The 23,131-nt window shown below is 40.2% G+C and overlaps 1 protein-coding gene across 2 annotated transcripts in view; it reads left to right on the plus strand.

Annotated features, from left to right (window-relative positions):
* The window catches only part of KATNBL1 (katanin regulatory subunit B1 like 1), a 55,227-nt gene that overhangs the window by 5,227 nt on the left and 26,869 nt on the right, over positions 1-23,131 (plus strand). The window contains exon 1 of one of the 2 annotated variants that reach the window (XM_025919736.2): positions 2,715-2,879. The exons of the other annotated variant lie outside the window; for it this stretch is intronic. The gene's annotated coding sequence lies outside the window, so the exon portion shown is untranslated. Of the gene's footprint in view, positions 1-2,714; positions 2,880-23,131 lie in introns of those variants that run through there. 2 annotated transcript variants of the gene reach the window in all.

Consider the following 23,131-nt stretch of genomic DNA (forward strand, 5'->3'; position numbering starts at 1 on the left):
TTAGAAGTGTACGTAAGACTTTGCATGAGTGTTCTTTTCTCACGCGGGTGCTTATGTTCAGGGTGTATGCTATGCACTGTCCCTGAATGACATCCATACCCTTAAGCAGATGGGGTGGGGGCAGAAATGCTAACTCAGCTGCCTGTTCATTCAGATAGAAGGAATATAAGGTATTCAGAAGGAAGGAATAAGAGAATGACCAGAGGAGTAATTCCCTCAGACACTGCTCACTGGGAGGTCTAGCCATGAACCACCTTTCTATGCTCAAGGACTCGTGCAGGGATACTAAAAACATGTATGGGATGACCTTTATTTATTTATTTATGTAAGTAATCTTTACACCCAACATGGGGCTTGAACTCACAACCCTGAGATCAAAAGCCACATGCTCTACTACTGACTGAGCCAACCAAGAGTCCCTCTTTTTTTTTTTTAATCCATAAAAAGAGAAAAGCTTGATTGAGCTCCAAGTGAAAAAAATTCAATTTTGGTTGACTCAAAAGTGTCAATGAAGAAGACGAACCTGCAGTCTCATTGCTAAAATGTATATATTTCGAAAGTTGCAACATGAAAGCAAATCTCTTTATTTTCACTTTAAATTATGTCGACACCAGGCAGCGACATGAGATCTATAGGCCAGGGCTGCTCTTCACTGGTATAACTTTAGAACCTGAGTCTGGGGATGGACTGCCTGAGACACTGTGCCCTAAGAAGACCTAGAAATGAGAATATCGGGATTCGCATCTGGCCTTCAGACAACCCGAGGCCTTGTTTTGGCTGACATCTCTCTGTGTTAACGCAGCACATTCCTTGAGTCCTAGGACTCCGTTATTTGTCTTCTCTCAACATCCAGCCTCCCTTGAGATAAAGTCCCATGTCTTACACTCTTCATCCTCTTCCTATGAGGGCCCCACCGATGCCTTTTGTGGGTTATCAGGAAATTCCTGTTTATGATGGTAGTGATGAAGAAACAGCTTGAAAGAAAGTGACTTCATCCATGTGCGTTGAATTTTTTTTTTCTTTAAAATAGCATACCTACTTAGTGGAGGTCATACGCAAGGAATGTTCTATGTTGCAACACCCCTAGAGCCCAGGGGTCCTGCTCCCTCCCCTCACTCACCCCACTGGCCTCTCTCAACAGTCCCACCTGTTACAGGTGTGGCCACACACATAGGCATGTGCCTGCTTGTGCTTGGCTCTTAAAGGCATTGCCAATGCAAAATATATCTTAAAATATTTCTACCACCAACCTAAAGTAGTGACCCACTCACCATTACTTAATTTTTTGTATTAAGTAGGTAAGGACTCAGTTACCAGGGAGGAAAAATATATTGCTTTTATCATCTAATGACATCTTAGTTCTGATTAGTTTATCTGTGAGGCCTCTCATTGCTCTGAACTCCCACAGCATTTAGGATATACCTTTTGTCATTGCACTCACCACAGTTTATTCGAATGATCTCTTTCCCTGTTTATCCAACCCCCTAGGAGCTCCTCTGGACTATCTGTAGCAGCTGATGCAATGTCAGCCTTGTACATGGTAGGCCCTCAAAGATATTGCTGAACCAAACGTAAGCAACCCATGCCTTAGGCAAGCCCTGGAGAGTTCTGGAAAAAAGAGCCCCCCCCCCCCCCCCACCTCCCAAGAGTGGAGGAATGTAGTCTTGCAGTGAGAAAATGTTTTTTCAAATACACCACTTGATTGGCTTCTGCAAGGGCTCCCATCACAATTTGATTAACCTTGACCAGTGGCTTACCTTTGAAGATGGGTACACTCTGTGTCTACTAAGATAAAGAGAATTTCCTCAGTAGTTAAAAGCAGGTGAGGGACAGACCCAACCCTGACCTCATATTCTAGTGTTTCTAGTCCCAGAGAGACTGAGTTTGCTTTCTGGGATAGGGTTTGCATCAGACATATTTCTTGTGTTCTTAAGAGTCTAACACAGAGTCTGACACATATTAGGAATTGAAACATAATAGCTAATAATTATAGAGTGCTTACCATATGGCAGACACATTCCTCTAAGCATTTTATATGTATGAACTCATTTAATCCTCACAACTATGAGACAGATACTATTATAATCCCCATTTTACAGATGGGCAAACCAAAGCACACGAGAATTTTTATGACTTCTGCAAGGTCACATAGCTCCAGAGTCCATGCTTTTTAAATACTTTGCCTTAGTACCTTTTTTTTTTTTTTTCAACGTTTATTTATTTTTGGGACAGAGAGAGACAGCATGAACAGGCGAGGGGCAGAGAGAGAGGGAGACACAGAATTGGAAACAGGCTCCAGGCTCTGAGCCAGCAGCCCAGAGCCCGACGCGGGGCTCGAACTCACGGACCGCGAGATCGTGACCTGGCTGAAGTCGGAGGCTTAACCGACTGTGCCACCCAGGCGCCCCTCCTTAGTACCTTTAAATGCGAGTGAAGGAATAAATCTCTCCCTGCACCATACTTTTATAGCGGATGTTTTCCTCTCCTGGGACAACACTTAAGGCAGTCTCCCCCACCAGACTGTCACTAGCACAGGGTCATTCTTTGACTTTTGTCCACCCTCAGTTCCTAGAGCTTGATTGCCGCGCCATAGCAAGACTACCGGGCGTGCGCGTGGCCACCAGGGGGCACTATGGGCACACGTCCTCTTCCCTCCTCCCTCCAGTCCTGCGCGACCTGAGGGGGGGGGGCCGAGCCAGCGTTGGGCGGAGCCTGGGAGAAGCGTCAAGGGGGAGCTATCCCGGCGGGCCGCGCGCGCGGCCGCGTTTGAATGGCTCAGAGTGGGGCTCGGCCCGGGAGCCGAGGGACGGTCTAGGTTGCCGGGCGCAGCTCGTCAGCGCCGGGGCAGGGCTGAGGTGCCGCGGTACCATGAGGCGCCGGTAAGTGATGGCCGGGCCTGTGCGAGCCCGGCGCCCGCAGCTGCCGTGCCGAGGCCGTGCGTCTCCTCCGGTCCGGCCGCGCCCTGGGCCCACCTGCAGGCCCGGCGGCGGCCTCCGCTCGGCGGAGCCCGTCGGCGGCGGGGCTGCGGGGTCGGAGGGTGGGGAAGGGCGGGGCGGCGAGACCTCCGTTTCCCGCGAGTAGCCCCTGACCGGCCCCTGCGGGGAGGGTCAGGACCGCGGGCGCGGGAGGCCGACTGGGGGTCGCCGCGGGGCCGGGCCGGGAGAGGCGTGGACGCGACCAGCTGTCACTTATTTATCTGCGGGTGGAGCCGACATCTGCACGCCGGGGAGGGGGAAGGACGGAACGTCTGCGGCGATCTGTTTGAGGGCTGGTTTTCCCGAGCCGCCTAGGCCGGGCCTTGGTATTTCCTTATATTCTGACGGGTCCTTGGTTCCCTGACAGATAAGCTTTTGTTTAGCAGGACAGAAACTTGACATAACTGCATACGAATTGCTGATTGCAACTTTAAAAACCTCATTGTACTTGCTGAAAAGTTGTTCTGTAACAGTACCTAGGCTTTTACCACGCTCTTAAATTGGCGTAAATATGGAGATAACAAAGAGTTCAGTTGTTTTCTTGTGGCTTGTAAAGTTCTTTGAAAACAGAGGTGTCTATGTCAGTTTCTTTACAGATTAAAAGAAAAAAAAAACAGTAACAAAAATTAGGTGTGTAATTACCAGTTTAGCACTAGCAAAAAATCTGAGAAACTAGACCACCTCATAGCTTCAACTTGTGTAAATAGTTTATTCTGGGTTTTTTTGTTTTTGTTTGAACCTGCTTCAGACTTGAATCAGAATTTTATACGTTGAGGCTTTTACTGGGCTAATAACTAGCACTGTAGTGTTAGCGATGATAAATATTTATTTTGGGCCTTCTGGGTGTTAAGCACTGTTTGAGAGCTTTGCTTTGTGATGGGTACTATTATTATCCCCATTTTGACAAAGAGGAAACTGAGACTCAGAAAAGTTGAGCAACTTGTACTAGGTTACACAGCTAATACGTTTGGGACCCAAGCAGGCTGGCTTCGTGCTTTTACCTATGCTTCTTTACTACCTCCTTTATATATGGCTTTTTTTAGTTTACAAAGCTCTTTCATTTACTTCTCTTAACTGAGGGTATAAAATATGTGAAGTGTGTTTGTGTATATATGCATTCACACACTATTAAATTCAGCTCTCTGCTTTTGTTGACCGTACGTAAGTTTTGCGTACTGAGCAAAAATTCCGTTGGATATTTTAAGATAAATGGAGTTCATAAAGTTCATGTTTGTGTCATAGTTTATAATGTTAGTTCCTTTGTATCATGTCCTGAAAGTGTAGAGAACAACAGTTTGAAACCTACATACTCTTTAAAATATACCTTTATATATTTTTATTCTGAGAATTTAATTGAGTGGTTACTCTGTTCTTGGAATGATTATACTTACAGCTCCATGACAAGAAATAAAGGTTCAAAAAAAAATCATTTCATAAGAAATCAGCCGTTTGTGGTGCTTTACAGCAGAGCAGTTAAATTTCATTCATCACTTATCAAGCTTTTGATTGTCTCTATGCCCAGCAGTGTTAGGTACAGTTGGTTATACAAAAGAAATGTGCCAGGGCAACAAACCTTAGTTTGGGATGTGAGATTAACAACAACAATATAAAATACTCTTCTTTAGTACTGAGGGTGTATGGTGAACTGAACTGGGCTGATCGGTAATGCTTCTGCAGAGAACCAACACATAAAGGATGGATCTAGGGCATTGAAAAGAAGTGTGAATGGGGAATTTTAGTGAGGAAACAGTGTGTTCAAAGACTTGGAAGTGAAAAGGATAAAAAAATACTGATTCAAAGGGGCACATGCACCCCAATGTTTATAGCAACATTATCGACAATGGCCAAATTATGGAAAGAGTCCAAATGTCCATTGACTGATGAATGGATAAAGAGGATGTCCATTGACTGATAAATCGATATATATCTATATCATATATCTATCTGTATATCTGTATTTCATCTAGTCCATTGACTGATAAATCGATATATATCTATATCATATATCTATCTATATATCTGTATTTCATCTATTTATATAATGGAACATTACTCAGCCATCAAAAAGAATGATGGCAAATTTGCAACCATGTGGATAGAGCTAGAGTGTATAATGCTAAGAGAAATAAGTCCAAGAAAGACCAATACCATGTGATTTCACTCATGTGGAATTTAAGAAAGCAGATGAACATGAGGGAAGGGAAGGAAAAATAAAATAAGATGAAAATCAGAGAGGGAGGCAAACCATAAGAGACTTTTAACCATAGAGAACAAAGTGAGAGTTGGTGAGGGAATGGGATAATGGGTGATGATGAGTATAAAGGAGGGCACTTGTGATGAGCACTGGGTGTTGTATGTAAGTGGTGAATCACTAAATTCTGCTCCTGAAACCAGTGTTAAACTATATGTTAACTAACTTGAATTTAAATAAAATCTTGGAAGGAAAAAAAAAAAGACTTGGAAGTGAGAATGAAAATGATTTTTCTTGAGAACAGCGAACCTGATCTATTTGGAAAGTTCCTATTGAGAAAAATGAGATTATGTGGGCAGGACTGAGGAGTGTTGTATAAGACACATATGGCAGAGAAGTTTAAGTTTAACATATATGTATATACACAGAGAGATGATTTTGGAAGTTTTGAAACTTATATCAATGGCTCTCAACTGGGGACAATTTTGCCTGCTTTGGGACATTTGGCAGTGTCATGGCTGGAATGGGGAGAGGTGCTAACTAGTATCTAGTTGACAGAGGCCATGAGTTCTGCTGCTAAGCATCTTACGATAGGACAGCCCCTCCATTAGAAATAATTACCCCAAATGTCAAAATGTCAGCGGTGCTGAGGTTGAGACCCTGTTGTGAGTTGGTTGTTTATATGGCCAGCTTCTGCTTCCATGTGCTGTAAAATAAGTATGAATGATGAATTTTAGGAGCATGAGTACAAACAATATTAAAGCTGGGGGAAGCTGGCTCAGAGACCTCAAGAAGGAGGCTCTTGTTGGAGTCCTCAAAGAAGGGGGGAGATTGTAAGGAAATAGGATGAGGGCAGTGAGAATGACAAGCAGTGATAAAATGAGACAATTATTTAAATAACAATTTTTCCTAAGTTTGAAAATAATGCATGTTCACTGAAAATAATGCATGTTCATTATAGGAAATTTTGGACATGTAGAGAGTGAAAAATTAAAAGCACTTATAACGCTCCCACTCCCTACCCCAGGCAGAAACAACAACTGTTAAGCATTTTCATGCGGTGGTTTTTTTCAAATCTTTTTTTCAAATCTTTTAAAAACTAGGACTATACATTTTTCTCCCTGTGGGCTTTTATTGTTTGGTGTGTTTATTTGTTTGACTCAGCATGTCATGAGTATTTCCCATTCCTTGAAAAATGCTCTTTTTAATGGTCACAATCTTTTTTGGTGTGTGTGTTCTTTTGAAATTGGGAATTTTGCTTATATTCCAGAGAAACACTTTGAAGGAAGAAATAGAATATGATGACTGATTAACTATAGAAATCAGTAGGGGTAAAAGTCAATGGTATCTCCAAGGTTTTATTTTTTTTTATTTTTATTTTTTTTAACGTTTATTTATTTTTGAGACAGAGAGAGACAGAGCATGAGCGGGGGAGGGTCAGAGAGAGGGAGACACGGAATCTGAAACAGGCTCCAGGCTCTGAGCGGTCAGCACAGAGCCCGACGCGGGGCTCGAACTCACGGAGTGTGAGATCGTGACCTGAGCCGAAGTCGGCCGCTTAACCGACTGAGCCACCCAAGCGCCCCTCAAGGTTTTAAACCTAGGAAGCTAAAAGAATGGCAGGGCTACTGAAATAAATCGGTTTCTCATAATAATTGGGGGTTGGGGGGCAGGGGATTGTCATAACAATATCCATCTTAGGTATGTAAACTGCCATCACAGAGACCCATAAAGAGATTTTAATAAGGACCTTTGCTGCCTATCAGCTTACATTCTTCCTAAAACTCTTAACAATAATAGTCTTTCTTTGTTTTTGTTTTTTTTGTTATCTTTGTTTTTGTTTTTGCTTTTTACCTTTTGTTTTTTTGTGCTAAGCTTATTTTTCAGTTCCTAGCAAGTTTTCATTTTTCCTCTTCTTGAAAAGTTTTTTAATAATTTACTTTCTATTAGAATACTAAATAAGGCTCAGGTTTGTTGGTCATGAGTCTTTGAGAGATTAAAGGACTACTTGGGACTTTTGAATGTATAGATTGGTACAGTTTATAAGCAAGAGGTGAGTATAACTCTTTTCTGGAGGAGGAGGAATTATCTTTAAAAATCCTTGCCCAGGGGCACCTGGGTGGCTCAGTCAGTTGAGGTCCGACTTCTGGCTCCTGCTCAGGTCATGATCTCACAGTTCATGAATTCGAGCCCCACATCAGGCTCTGTGCCGACAGCTGCAATCCTGGAGCCTGCTTTGGATTATATGTCTCCCTCTCTCTACCCCTCCCCTGCTCTAGCTCTCACTGTCTCTCTCTCAAAAAAAAAAAAAAAAAAAAAAAAAAAAAAAAAAATATATATATATATATATATATATATATATATATGTATTTTTTTTATGCTTGCCCAGGGGCACCTAGGTGGCTCAGTCAGTTAGGCGTCCGACTTCAGCTCAAGTCAGGTCATGATCTCACTGCTCATGAGTTCGAGCGCTGTGTTGGGCTCTGTGCTGACAGCTCGGAGCCTAGAGCCTGCTTCAGATTCTGTCTCCATCTCTCTGGCCCTCCCCTGCTCGCTCGCTCGCTCTCTCTCTCTCAAATATAAAAGATAAAACATAAATAAATAAATAAATAAATAAATAAATAAATAAATAAATAAAATTAAAAAAATGCTTGCCTAGAGGTGCCCAGGTGGCTTGGTTAAGTGTCCAACTCTTGATTTTGGCTTAAGTCATGATCTCTCAGTCTTGAGATCACACCCTGCATTGGGCTCTGTGCTGAGAAGTGTGGAACCTGCTTGGGATACTCTCTGTCCCTCTCTCTCTCAAAATAAAGTAAAAAATTTTAAAAAAATGCTTGCCCAGTGCCTGATAACATCAACCCACTCAATATTACATTACTGTTTTATGAGTCATTATACTTGTTGATCTATATCAGTTAGTTTAGTGCTTTCTGGAAAATGTATTTTAGGGAAATAATTTTTTTTAAAAAGCTTAAAACTAATACAAATGGTGCTTTTACTGGCAACATACACTTTTCAAATTGGATAAGATATAGTTTGACTTTGCTGGATTCAAATGCTGTGTTTACTACTCTGTGCTTATGTCCGAGTATCTTCTCTAATATCCATTAGTTTTGTATTCCCATCTTTGTTCTTGGGACATAATGAAGGTAGAGATGGGAGAAAGAGTCTTCTGAAAGTACCCCTAGTTTGCTTCCCCTTGACCACCTCACTCTCTTTCAATTTTTAAGAATACTTTTTTAATGTTTATTTTTACTTTTTTTTTTAATGTTTATTTATTTTTGAGAGAGAGAGACAGAATGAGAGTGGGAGAGGGGCAGAGAGAGAGGGAGACACAGAATCTGAAGCAGGCTCCAGGCTCTGAGCTGTCAGCACAGAGCCCAATGCAGGCTCAAACTCATGAACCGTGAGATCATGACCTGAGCTGAAGTCAGATGCTTAACTGAGCTACCCAGGCACCCCTGTTTATGCTTACTCTTGAGAGAGAGAGAGAGAGACAGAGACTGTGTGAATAAGCGAGGGTCAGAGAGAAAGGGAGATACAGAATCCGAAGCAGGCTCCAGGCTCTGAGCTGTCAGCACAGAGCCCGACGCGGGGCTCGAACTCACTCACTCACGAACTGCAAGATCATGACCTGAGCCGAAATCAGACACTTAACCAACTGAAGCACCCAAGCACCCCTCTCTCTTTCAATTTTACACACTGCCTCAAATTCTTTTTGCCTTGAACAGTCATCCAGGAATGCCCATGCTAGCATCTCTTCTCACTAATCTTAAAACAGGCAGCTTGGTGTTATATGGGAAAGGCATTAACACTGCAAGTCACAGTTCTAAGCTTCTCTCTCCTGCTGGTGACTGAGTGTTCTTGGGCAGATCTTGTAATCTCATTTGTAAATTGAAATTATCTCCAAGGTCCTTTCCAGCTCTAAGAGTCTGTGAATCTGTGAAGTATTTACTTTTCAAGGGTAATTGCCTCTGCTGAGACTATTCTAAAGACATTCTAAGATGTCTTTCACATCTTAGTGTGCATTAATTAGATGATACCTCCCAAAGGCATTTGTAAAAGCTACTCCCATGTAATAGGATTGGGGAAGAAATTTTAGAACGGAATTTAAGTGCCACTAGCATATAAGCTTCAGGAGGGCAGGGATCATTGTTCACTGATGTTTCCTTAGTGCCAGGAATGGTAATTAGCCTGTAACATGTACTTAGTATTTGCTGAAGGAAGGAAGGAATGGACTGGTGTTGAGGAGGACTGCACAGATATTCTGAGTATCTTGAAAGAACTCCAACAAACCAACAGGATTACAACCTAGTCTTTCCTAGAATGTAAAAATACCTACAAGTGGTGGTAAAGCATCCACTGTTCACTTGGTTACCTTTCAGAACTATTAAGTAATTACTGCCCTGATTGCCCTTCATACTCAATAAATGCAGTTTTGTCCATTACCAGATCTTACTTTAGTGCCAGCTTGACTTTTGAGTGTGCCTTTTACTCTTATTTGCAAAAACCTATGCCTTGCTTATTCCTTACACCACTTAATATCACCAGTAACAGTATGTTTAATGTTGTAGCCAAAATAAATCAATAGATTGATTAAAATTTGTCCTCTCATTCACAGAGGATTCATGGCACAGCTGTTGGAAATTAGTACTCTTGGCATTCCTGTTCCAGTCATCTTAATTCTTACTCATATAGAATAATCTTCAAGAGGGGTGGGTTAAGCGTCCAACTTTGGCTCAGGTCATAATCTCACAGTTTGTAGGTTTGAGCCCTGCGTTGGGCTCTGTGCTGACCACGCAGAGCCTGGAGTCTGCTTCAGATTCTGTCTCCCTCTCTCTCTGCCCTCCCTGGCTCATGCCTGTCTCTGTCTCTTTCTCTCTCTGTCTCTCTCTCTCAAAATTGAATAAACAATTTTTAAAAATTTTTGGGGCGCCTGGGTGGCTCAGTTGGTTGGGCGGCCAACTTCGGCTCAGGTCATGATCTCGCGGTCCGTGAGTTTGAGCCCCGCGTCGGGCTCTGTGCTGACAGCTCAGAGCCTGGAGCCTGTTTCAGATTCTGTGTCTCCCTCTCTCTGCCCCTCCCCTGTTCATGTTCTGTCTCTCTCTGTCTCAAAAATAAATAAACGTTAAAAAAATTTTTTTTAAAAATTTTAATAATCTTGAAGAAAAGTTAAAAGAATTTTAAGTAATTGCTACACCATCGTGCGGCTCAAACTCATGACCCCAAGATCAAGAGCTGCATGCTGTACTTACTGAGCCAGCCAGGTGCCCCAAGAATAGTTTTTAATTATGTGATTCATACACAAAGCTTCTCAGTAAGTCTGTTTTGTCTACAAAGTTAAGTCCAGGTTCCTAACCCAGTATCGAGGGATTTCTGCATTTTATCCAATCTACTTTTCTAGTCTGTTTCCTCCACAGTGACCTGGACTGAGTAACTATTTAGTTATTTGAATAGTTGGGGTAGATAATAATGAAACAACAAGCTGGGTTATTCTCACCTAGGAAGTATGTTTCCAGGTAAGAAAAGGCTGGTAGGTATGCCTGTACAGGGTGACATTCATTATTTGGGGGAATATTTACTGAAAAATAGTATCAGGAACAAGAATTCTTTTTTTTTTTTTTTAATTTTTTTTACATTCATTTTTTTGAGAGATAGAGCACAAGTGGGGAGGGGCAGAGAGAGAGGGAGACAGAATCTGAAGCAGGCTTCAGGCTCTGAGCTGTCAGCACAAAGCCCGACGTGGGGCTCGAACTCACAAACCGGGAGATCATGACCTGAGCCGAAGTTGGACGCTCAACCAACTGAGCCACCCAAGTGCCCCGGAACAAGAATTCTTAAACTCCACATAAATATTTTTTTCTCTTCTTGTTGGCAGACCTATTTGGAAACTAATAATTAGAAGGAAATTATTTATGTATATTTAGTGGCATCACTTGACTACTTAGTGTGACTGACCACATTATTCTGTGCCCACAGCATTGTTTAGATGGTTTATCAGTCTGGATGGGCTGTTTTACAGTAACAACCCCCAAATCTCAGTGGCTTCAAATAACAAAGGTTTACTTCTCCTTGATTCATCTTACATGTGAGTTATCTGGGGGCTCTGCTCTATGTTGTCCTTGTTAAGGAATATGGACAGATGGAACTTTACTCTCTGTCCTGTTGCTGCTTGCCATAATAGAGGGATGGTAATAGAAGTGAATCACACAAAGTGGCTCTTTATTTCACTGGCAAGAGCAAGTCATATGACCATTACCTAGCTTCAAGATGATGGGCAAGTGTAAACCAATCATGTATCTGAAAGGAGAATTGGAATGTCATGGCACGGTTTTAATGTTTACCACAGTTAGGCACTCTCCCCTTGACATTTTTAAATATTTTGTGACTCCTCCCAGCCTACCATTATCTTTCATAGTCTTTTTTTAGATAGCTTCCTTCATTTAGCAGCTGTTCATTAAGCACCGATTCACTATATGCCAGGCACTATTCTTGATAGTGAACGTGATTCCTGCTTTCATGGAGCTCACAATTTAGTGGGAGGATGTGGACAATAAGCAAATAAGCTTGCTTCAAATAGTGATGAGTGCTATGGAGAGGGATAGATACAAGGTACTGGCATAGAGAATAGACCCCAAGTTGGTGTTATTTTTGATTGGGTGGTCAGGAAATCCTTTTGGGTGAGTAACATTTGATTTGAGAGGCAGTAGCCCTGAGAGTATATGGGAGGCATATTTTAAGCAGAAGGAATGGTTTGGCCACAAGATGGAAATGACCGTGGCATGTTTAAGGACAAAAGGCCAATGTGGCTGGAGCATTTAGGAGCAAACAGATATAGTCCAAGGGAGAGATGATGGTGGTTTTGTCTAGGATAATGCTTACAAAAATGAAGAGAAATGAAATAGTTTGGGAATATGTTATAAAAGCAGAATCAGTGGATTCGAAGTAGGGAATTTATGAAAGAGAAAATAAGAATGAGTCTTTGGGGCTTTCAGCAACTGGGAGGATGATGATGGTTCATTTTATTTGATTAGGAACAGTTGAATGTGATGGGCATTACGGAGGGCACTTGTTGTATGTTGTTGTATATGTAAGAGAGGAATCACTAAATTCTGAAACCAATAGTACACTATATATTAACTAATTAGAATTTAAATAAAAATTTGAAAAAAAGAAAATAAAAGGAACAGTTGAGAGGATCAGATTTGAGAGGGTGGATATTAAGGGCTCTATTTTCAATATGTTAAGTTCAAGAATAGTTGACTATAGAATTGACATCCATATGGAGCTGCTCACAGGCAGTTGGAGGTTTGAGTTCAGAGTTGAGAATCATTGAGAGGAGCGATTTTTTTTTTTTTTTAATGCGGTTAATACATTAAATTTGGTTACAGTTCAGTTTTGGACCTGAGTTTCATTATACCTCTAAGAGATGGGGGCATTTTCAGATTTCAGTATATATTCTAATTTCAGCCCAGGAGACATAGTGATAACAAACCACTGTAATGGACAGGGAGGGATGTGTGGTAATCCTTGCACATGTTGGAGTGTAAGAAAGATTAAGAACCATTGTTATAAAAGGGCTCTAGCATCATCTTTTGTTGATTTCTTTGTTTAATTCTTAAAGGGCAGTCTACCCTTATTTGTAAAGTCTTAGGGAGTACTTACCCTGTTTACTTTAAAATTAGGCACAAGTGTTACAGATTTGTAACCTTAGTCCAAATCATGAAGATAGAACATTAAAGTTAGCTTATGTTAGCTGGTCTTTTTTGGAGTTGTATGTCTTATTGCAATATCTTTTCATACATAGTCTATCTTGAAAGCATCAGAAATACATTTAGTAGCTAAACAAGGGGTCAGAAAGGATCCTTAAGGTGACATTGTTTTATATATGTTTATAAAAATTTCTGAGTTTAGGGGCGCCTGGGTGGCTCAGTTGGTTAAGCGTCCGACTTCGGCTCAGGTCACGATCTCATGGTCTGTGAGTTCGAGCCCCGCGTCGGGCTCTGGGCTGATGGCCCAGAGCCTGGAGCCTGCTTCCGATTCTGTGTCTCCCTCTCTCTCTGCTCCTCCCCCGTTCGTACTCTGTCTCTCTCTGTCTCAAAAATAAATAAACGTTAAAAAAAAAAATTTAAAAAAAAAAAATTTCTGAGTTTAAGAAGACAATTAGAAAGGATTATTTTTCTTCCCTATGAATATTTCCAGAAAAAGCTGGAATATTCTAAGAGGGAGAAGAGAGCTATTCACCAAAACATGCTAAGATAATCATCTACTTGGCTTTGGAAACCCTAAGTCTTCCTAAAGATTCATGTGTTTGGTAGCCATTGAAGAAGAGATGTATATTATATTATCAATACATTTTATTATTTTTTAAAAATATTTTCTGTTCATGTTTTTATTTAAATTACAATGTAATATTAGTTTCAGGTATAGAATTTAGTGATTCTTCACTTACATGCAACACCCAGTGCTCATCACAAGTGCCCTCCTTAATGCCCATCACCCATTTAACCCATCCCCTCACCCACCTGCCCTCCAGCAACCCTCAGTTTGTTCTCTGTAGTTAAGAGTCTATGGGGAGGGGAGGTGGATAAAGATTTTATTTTTAAGTAATGTCTACCCTCAACGTGGGCCTCAGACTCAACCCTGAGATCAAGAGTCACATGCTCTATCGACTGAGCCAGCCCCAGCCAGGAGTCCCATTAACAATACATTTTAACTTAGTTAAAAAATAATACTTGCATTTGGGGCACCTGGGTGGCTCAGTTAGTTAAGCAGCAGACTCTTGGTTTCTTCTCAGGTCATGATCTCATTGTTTATGAGTTCGAGCCCCACATCGGGTTCAGCTCTGACAACATGGAGCCTGGTTGGGATCCTTTCTCTCCCTGCCTGTCCCTTCCCCTCTCCCTCCCTCCCTCCCTCCCTCCCTCCCTCTCTCTCAAAAATAAATAAACTTAAAAAAAAAAAAACTTACATTTGATACAAAATCCAAAAGCCCGAAAGGAAAAAGTCTCCTTCTCACTTCATCCCCCAGCTACACCTATCCTCTCTCTAGAAGTGACTTTTGTCCCCATTTTCTTGTGTATCCTTTCAAAGGAAGTTCAAGGAATATACAGGCAATCACTCATGTACACATTTAGTCTTTTTGTTTTTTAATTTTTTAATGTTTATTTATTTTTGACAGAGAGACAGACACAGTGTGAGCAGGGGAGGGGCCAAGAGAGAGGGAGACACAGAACCTGAAGCAGGCTCCAGGCTCTGAGTTGTCAGCACAGGGCCAGACGCGGGGCTCGAACTCGCGAACAGTGAGATCATGACCTGAGCCGAAGTTGGAAGCTTAACCGACTGAGCCACCCAGGCGCCCCTAAAATGATTCTTTAAACATACTTGCTTTAAGGGGCAGCTGGGTGGCACAGTAACTTAAGCCTCAGACTCTTGATCTCAGCTCAGGTTATGATCCCACAGTTCATGAGTTCAAGCCCTGCATTGGGCTCTGCGCTGATGGCACAGAGCCTGCTTGGGATTCTGTCCCTCCTTCTTTCTGACCCTTTCCAACTGTGTGCTCGCTCTCTCGCTCTCTCAAAATAAAAAAATACTTAGTGCACACACGGAGAAGAGGCAGAGTGAGAGAGAGAGGACTCGAACCCATGAACTGTGAGATAATGACCTGAGCTGAAGTCAGATCCTTAACTGCTGATCCACCCAGGCTCCCCTAAGCCACTTTTTTCTATTTAATAATTTAATTTAGCTCAGCAGTTTTTCCCCTTAAACTATTTGATAAGTCATTGGAGATAATTGCCATGCTTAATATATTTTATTATAATGGCTTTTCTGTGTTTCTCCCACTATGAATATTGTGAAGGTGAGAATTTTATAAGAGGAAAAGTTGGGAAGTTTAAGGGTATGAGCAGAAATGAGGCAGGAAACTACTAGTTGCCATAATGTAGCTATATATAACACCAAAATTCATCAACTTTGAAGTGATTCAGGTCACTGAATTTTATAATTTTACAATTCTTTTGTGTTCCTTTACATAACAAAGACATGTGTTTTAAGGCTTAAGAAACTAATTTATCACTTCTTATTAAGGTATTATGTTAAGAAATAAACTTAATTCTTTTATTTAAAATATACAGATCTTTAGGGGCGCCAGTGTGGCTCAGTCAGTTAACCGTCCGACTTTGGCCCAGGTCATGATCTCACAGTTCATGAGTTCAAGCCCCGCGTCAGGCTCTGTGCTGACAGCTTGGAGCCTGGAGCCTGCTTCGGATTCTGGGTCTCCGTCTCTCTCTGCCCCTCCCCAGCTCATGCTCACACTCTGTCTCTGTCAAAAATAAATAAACTTTAAAAATAAATAAATAAGTAAGTAAATAAAATAAAATATACAGTTTTTTACTGTAGAAAATTGATACAGAAAAATAAGCTGAAGAAAATGATTCAACCTTAATACCGTAAAAAAATAAACAGGAAAAAAGGATTCAACTGTAATACTCTATTATTAATAAAGAATTTTTGTCCTTTTGGTCTCGTGTTTATTTTTTTCCTATGCTACATGTACGCAGACACAGAAACCTATAATACAGGTAGGAACTGGTATTAAAGTTTGCTGACACCATAAAGCATGTTTCTTATACGAAAGACAACTTGCTTCATCGGTGATGTCTCTGTATATATAACTTAATGATAGCTAACATTTATAGAGTGATTAACCATGTGCCAGACATCGTGGCAAGTGGATTATTTTATTTAATCCTCACAGCACCACTCCGAAAATAGGATGCTAAGTAATTTGCCTAAGATCGTGTAACTAATAAGTGGTTCAGGCAGGACTCAAACCCAGGAAGTCTGACTCTAGGACTTATGTTTCCCTGTTATGACATACTGCCTCGTCCTTTCAGTTTAATCACCTAAGAAAAGTACAAGTGCATACTACTGCTTTCACATGCAAACTAAAACATGATCTTCTATAACATCTGCCAAATTTGTAAAGGCAGAAATTGATAATACAGAATCTTCTGTCATCGGGGGTGCCGATTGTCCATCTGCCCATTTGCCAGGCTTACACGGTTGCCCAGCTTAGTAAATATGCTGAAGTTTAAAACAGGAGTTTAAAAACATTGTTTCTGTGAAAACTAATTGGAATGGTTTAGATAGACTACATGAAGGCAAGTGACTCAAAAACTTCATATCAACTTGGGTGTAGGTTAGAAAGCTAAAGATAAATGAAGTAAAACCATAACAATTTAGAATTTTGTACTGATAATGCTTTGTGAGTGTCATTAGTTCTTGGGCCACTTGAAAGAAACCCAAAGTAGGAATCATTGATGCGTATGCATCATTTTAAGGTACATGTGTACATCTCTCTTTTGAATCTCATTTTAAATGATTTTTTGAGTAACCACTATCCCAGTCACATTATATGAAATATTTTTATCATATATTTCAAGAGCTCTATAATCGTATTTTTTGACCCACTCATTTGATTATCTAGAGGAAGTAATCTATTTTGTACAAATATATTTATATTTATATCCACCAAAGTATTTTCTGTAAAAGCAAAAATAAAATTCATGTGATAAAATAATATACATTTAAATCGTTTTCAAAAGGCTTTCTAATATGTAGGAAAATAAAATGTTGATGACATAATGCAGTATATAAAACTAAACTGCTTGGCAGGAAAAGCACCAGAATAGTATTGGTGGTTGAATTACTGGTGATTTTTTAAATTTGACTTATTTTAAAAGTAATACTTGTATGAAATGCAAAATTTTGTATAAAGAGAGCATAAAGTAAAAAATTTCTCTACTGTTCTCCACCTTTGTGGTTCACCTTTGTAGAAGCATTCAGTGTTTCTTGGGATATTTTAATGTGAGAGAGATAACTTTTATTCATGTTTATTTCCCCCTTTTATGCGACACACTTCTGTTCCCAAATCCAGGGATATGGAGTTAGAGAGGGAGGGACAGGACCCAGACTTCCTGCCCACATCTGTTTTTGTTTCTCTCTTTCCCCGCCCCCCCCTTACTTTCACATTACTCTTGTTGAGACAAAGTTCACTGCATCTACAGTCATTGAGGGGAACACTACCTCTAGCCCAAAGAGCAAGGACATGCCATTTAAACTATATTATTGCAGAACACTGCTATATATATTTATATATAGCCCACAAATAAGCTTTACTCGTTGAAGTACTCTAGTATCCTATCTATTTCTTTTAACTTATGGAAATATTTAACCATATAGAGAAACAGGATGGTATAATGAACATCCCAATTACCCAGCTTCAGCCATTATCAGCGTTCCTTGTTTCAGTGATTTTCCCGTACTCTGTGCAAATCCTAAATATCTCTTTTCATCTGTATGATGTATGTATGTAGATGTATCTCTAAAAGACTCTTAAGAAAACAACAAAGAAAGATAAAATACCATTCAACTAGAAGTAATTAACAATGATTAATAATACTTCCTTACTCTCATATTATTGCTGATAGAAATGCAAAATGGTACAATTTTTTAAAAGTTTGACAGCTTTCTTGAAAAGTTAAACATATACTTACCATCATCCCACTCCTAAGTATTTACCCAAGAGAAATGAAAGTATCTGCTCATGCTAAGACTCGTACAGGACTATTCTTAGCAGCTTTATTAGTAATAGCCCAAATTGGAAGCAACCCAAATGTTCATCAACAGATGAATGGATAAAGAAATTTGAGGGGCGCCTGGGTGGCGCAGTCGGTTAAGCGTCCGACTTCAGCCAGGTCACGATCTCGCGGTCCGTGAGTTCGAGCCCCGCGTTGGGCTCTGGGCTGATGGCTCAGAGCCTGGAGCCTGTTTCCGATTCTGTGTCTCCCTCTCTCTCTCTGCCCCTCCCCCGTTCATGCTCTGTCTCTCTCTGTCCCAAAAATAAATAAAAAACGTTGAAAAAAAAAATTAAAAAAAAAAAAAAGAAATTTTGATATATTCACACAATAGAATACTGTTCTGCAGTAAAAAGGAATGGACTGTTGATACATGTAACAGCATAGATGATTACCAAAATAATTATGTTGAGTGAAAGAAATCATACCTCCCTCAAAGAAGGAAAATATACTATATGATTCTATTTATGTAAAATACTAGAAATTGCAAACTAATGTATAGTGACGGAAAACAGATCAAGTGGTTAGGGAGGAATTATAAAGAGGCACAGGAAATTTTTTAAGATTATGGATGGGTTCCCTATATTGATTGTGGTAACGGTTTAATGGGTGTATATGTATGTATGTGTACAGAAGTACACTTTATGTACAGTATATTATTTATTATACTTTAGAGTTGTAAACAATTCCTTAATATCACATATTCAGTCAATACTCAAATTTCCCTAATTACACATTTTACCAGTTTTTTTAAACTAGAATCTTAAGCAATGTCCATACATTGTATTTAGTTGATGCAATGTCTTTTGATATATAGTTTTCTCTTCTTTATTTTTCTTTCTTGTGAAGTATTTGTTGAGGAAACTGAATTTTGTGTCCCAAAGAATTTCTGTTTTCTGTTTTTAAAACTATATCCCCCACGATAGTGCTTAATAGGCCCTCTTTGTCTTCTGTATTTCCTTTAAACTGATAGTTTGTAACAGACAGTTGAAACTTGATTATGTTCAGGCTAGATTTTTTGGCAAGAATATTTAATAATAGTGTTGTGAAGTGTATTTCCTGTTGTATCACACCAGGAGGCATGTAATATCTGATTTTCTCCTTGTTTGCGATGCTAAAGTTGATAAGTGGTTTGGATGTTGTCAGCCTGATCTATTCTTTATACAGTTCCCCATCACCATCTGTATGTTTTTGCTTTGTATTTGTGCTCAAATTGAACAACGATTTCTGGAGAAGAACTGAAAATATAGTAAACAGGAAAGCTCTAGATTCTGATTTTTGAGTACCTAAGAGTTTTTGCTGTGGTTGCTTAGCGAGCTTTCCCTCATTTCATTTGTACAATTTCCTTTGTGTCTTCAGGGATCAGATCAGGTATGATATAAGATGTATTTCTGGATACTTTCAGATTAGAGTCACTGCTGCTGCTCTTTTAGCAACCTGTGTATGTATTTCTCTTTTATAGCACTTATTTTATATTTGTTGACTTTTTCTTTTCTTCCCCACCAGGCCATGAGCTTCTTGAGAAATAAGATGTGTACTTCTTACTCATCTCTTGACACATAGTAGGCGCTCAGTAAATGCATGTTGAATTGAATACATGTGCTTTCTTTAATCATTTAAAAAATGAACTTTAAAATACTAGTACTTTGTGATGATATTTGTTCTGGAGGATATACGCATATATACACACACACATATACGTCTGTGTATATATTTAAGAGTTGTTGAATTACCTTTTAGATTGTGTAACTAAGAGGCGCCTGGGTGGCTCAGTTGGTTAAGTATCCAACTTCAGCTCAGGTCATGATCTTGTGGTTTGTGAGTCCAAGCCCTGCTTTGGGCTCTGTGCTCACAGCTCAGAGCCTGGACCCTGCTGCAGATTCTGTGTCCCCCACGCTCTCTGCCATTCCCCCACCTGCGCTCTGTGTCTCTTTCAAAAAATGAATAAACATTTAAAAAAAAAAATTTTTTTTAGACTGTGTATCTAAAGGTGTGAAATGCAGCCCCTGATCAGGAGAATCTCATTTTTCAGTCTAGTTGGCAAGAGGAGACACACCTGGATCAGTTAGTTTTCAGTCATGTCTTACATTTAAACCCTCAATTATTTATTGATTGTTAAAGTCCTGAACTATGTGATGTTAATTTACTAAGTGCCATAAAAAAGTGGTGAAGGAAGAGATCAATGAAGATAGGAATCAAGAAATGATAGGGAGAGGAAACTTTGAATTCAGTCATTTATGGTCAGAGGCCATGATGGAATGGAAAGGGACATTTCTGTTTCTATAAAAGAAGAAACATTTCATTTCCATAAAAATGAAACATCAGGGGAGGCAGGAAGTATTAATAGCAAAACAAATGAGACTTAATGTTATAAAGTGTTTTCTGTGTTTAAGGATGCTTACAATGAGTTTAGAAGTCCATACCCTTTTCTCATTTCCTTTTGTGAAAGCTTTTTTTTCATTTTTTTTTTAATGTTTCTTTATTTTTGAGAGAGAGAGAGAGAGAGAGAGAGAGAATGTGAGTAGGGAGAGACAGAGAGGGAGACACAGAATCTGAAGCAAGCTCCAGGCTCTGAGTTGTCAACACAGAGCCTGACATGGGACTCCAGCTCACAAACTGTGAGATCATGACCTGAGCTGAAGTCGGACGCTTAGCCTACTGAGCCATCCAGGTGCCCCTCCTTTTGTGAAAGCTTTAATGTGGTTAGTTTCTTACATTTTCATCATTTTCTCATACACTTAACAGCCCTTGATCCTTCTGTAAAGTTCCAATGTTAGTCCTCTGCTTTCTGTGTTCAAAGTTGGCCTACTGCTTTGAAATCACTTTAGTCAGTTAAAATATTCTTTTCTTAAGTTTTGACAGTTAGGTAATTAACTTATTTACCCCCCATTCTCTTTATCCTAGTTCTTCCTTTATTTAAAAACAAAACCGGAGTGCCTGGGTGGCTCAGTCGGTTAATCGTGTGACTTCGACTCAGGTCATGATCTCTTGGTTCGTGAGTTTGAGCCTCACGTCAGGCTCCATGCTGACAGCTCAGAGCCTGGAGCATGCTTCAGATTCTGTCTCCCTCTCTCTACCCCTCCCCCGCTCACGCTCTGTCTCTCTGTTTCTCAAAAATATATAAATGTTAAAAAAAAGCCACCAAACTGTTTTATTGTCTGCAGGTTTTCTTTTACTTTTGGAGTGGGGCAGGATAAATATGCAAACATCTTTGTTTTTAAAGATGAGGAAAATGAGACTTAGTTATTTCCAAGGTCACATAGCTAGTTAAATAGGAAAGCTAGAGATTTGAACATGGGACTATTTGACCTAATCTTCTGGCTACGCTAAACTTTAAGGTTGGTTGAGTCTTTAATTTTTCACCCAGTTAGTGAGTTTTGATAACTACTGCATGGTGAGCAAAAAAGCTTTCCAGAGAGCTAGGAGAGACCAGAGAAGCCTGTAAGTCTTTGCAGATTAAGCTTTTAACTCCCACTGGCCTCCAAATGAGAGCACTCACCCTTCATCATTGCACACAGAGGACACTGAAGGCATCTCCCATACTCAGGGCCAGACAACCCACATAGATGAGTAGAACATGGAGAGAGCCAGAAAAGTGAGCCTTAGTAATCACCAATCAGAACAGTACATATTTCAGATACTTGGAGCAATGTTTCTAGAACGTTCACCACTGAAATATGGACCAATTTCCTGGAGGAAAAAAAAAAACGGATGGGGCTCCTGGGTGGCTCAGTCCATTAAGCGGTTAAGTGTCTGACTCTGGTTCAGCTTGGGTCATGATCTCAGGGCTTGTGGGTTCGAGCCCCACATCGGGATCTGCCCTGGCAGCCTGCTCGTGACTGTCTCTCTCTCTTCCTCTCTCTCTGCCCCTCCCCTGTTTGCACACGTGTGCTCTCTAAATAAATAAATAAATAGATAGATAAATAAGCTTAAAAAAAAATGGATATGGGCCTAGTGAAACCACATTTCTCACTTTTGTCAAGTGAGTGTCAAGTGTCCAAGGAGCCTAATGAAAAGCTATGAATGACTTGCGCTTTGCACCCCAATTTTTTATTTTCTTATTTTTTTTAATGTTTATTTTTGAGAGAGAGTGGGTGTGGGGGGGAAAGACAGAGAGAGAGGGAGACAGAGGATCTGAAATGGGCTCTGCACTGACAGCAGCAAGCCCAATGCAGGACTTGAACTCAGGAACCTGAGCTGAACTCAGACACTCACCCGACTGAGACACCCAGGTGCCCCCACCCCAATTTTTTTAAAGTCAAGTTATTGAGGTGTCATTGACATGAGTTTTGACGTATGCAGAGTTATATGTGTTTAGTCACTACCACAGTCAAGGAATAGAACATGTAGGGTGCCTGAGTGGCTCAGTCAGTTAAGAATCCAACTCTTGATTTCGGCTCAGGTCAGGATCTCACAGTTCATGAGTTCAATCCCTGCATTGGGCACTGTGCTGCCAGTGTGAAACCTGCTTGTGATTCTCTCTCTCCATCTCCCCCCCCCCCCACCTCTCTCTCTCTCTCTCTGTCTCTCTCAAAATAAATAAACTTTAAAAAAAAAAAAACAAAAAGAAATAGAACATGTCCCTCCTTACAGAAAGTTCCCTCTTGTCCTTTTGTGGTCAACTTCTCCCTTCTTCGAGACTGGCAACAGTTGCTATTTTTCTTTCCCTATAATTTTGCCTTTTGGAGAATATCGTAAAATGAAGTTGTATGGTGTATGCTGTTTGGAGTCTCACATCTCTCATTTAGCATAATGGGATTGAGACATATTCATGTTGTCATGTATATTAGTAACCTGTTTCTTTTTATTGCTGAGTAGTTGATAATTTTTATGGAACTACAGAAAATTCAGTCTAGGAATGTAAACCTTTTAACTAAGGTGGATGACCATATATCCCAATTTGTTTGACAAACTTGGTTTATGCCTGTTGACCCAGCATAATTTTTTCTAAATTTATTTTCAAGTTAGTTAACATATAGTATAGTCTTGGCTTCAGGAATAGAATCCAGTGATTCATCTGTTATATGACACCCACTGCTCATCCTGAAAAGTGCCCTCTTTAATGCCCATCACCCATTTAAACCTTCCCCCCACCCACCTCACCTCCAGCAACCCTCAGTTTGTTCTCTGTACATAAAGAGTCTCTTATGGTTTGCCTTCCTCTCTCTTTTTATCACATTTTTCCTTCCCTTCCCTTATGTTCATCTGTTGTGTTTTTCAGATTCCACACATGAGTGAAATCATATGATATCTGCCTTTCTCTGACTGACTTATTTCACTTAGCATAATGCGCTCTGGTTCCATCCACATTGTTTCAAATGTCAAGA

The sequence above is a fragment of the Puma concolor genome, chromosome B3 (assembly GCF_028749965.1).
Source record: "Puma concolor isolate L17-30 chromosome B3, mPumCon1.1.hap2, whole genome shotgun sequence".
In the NCBI taxonomy this organism is placed as follows: domain Eukaryota; kingdom Metazoa; phylum Chordata; class Mammalia; order Carnivora; family Felidae; genus Puma; species Puma concolor.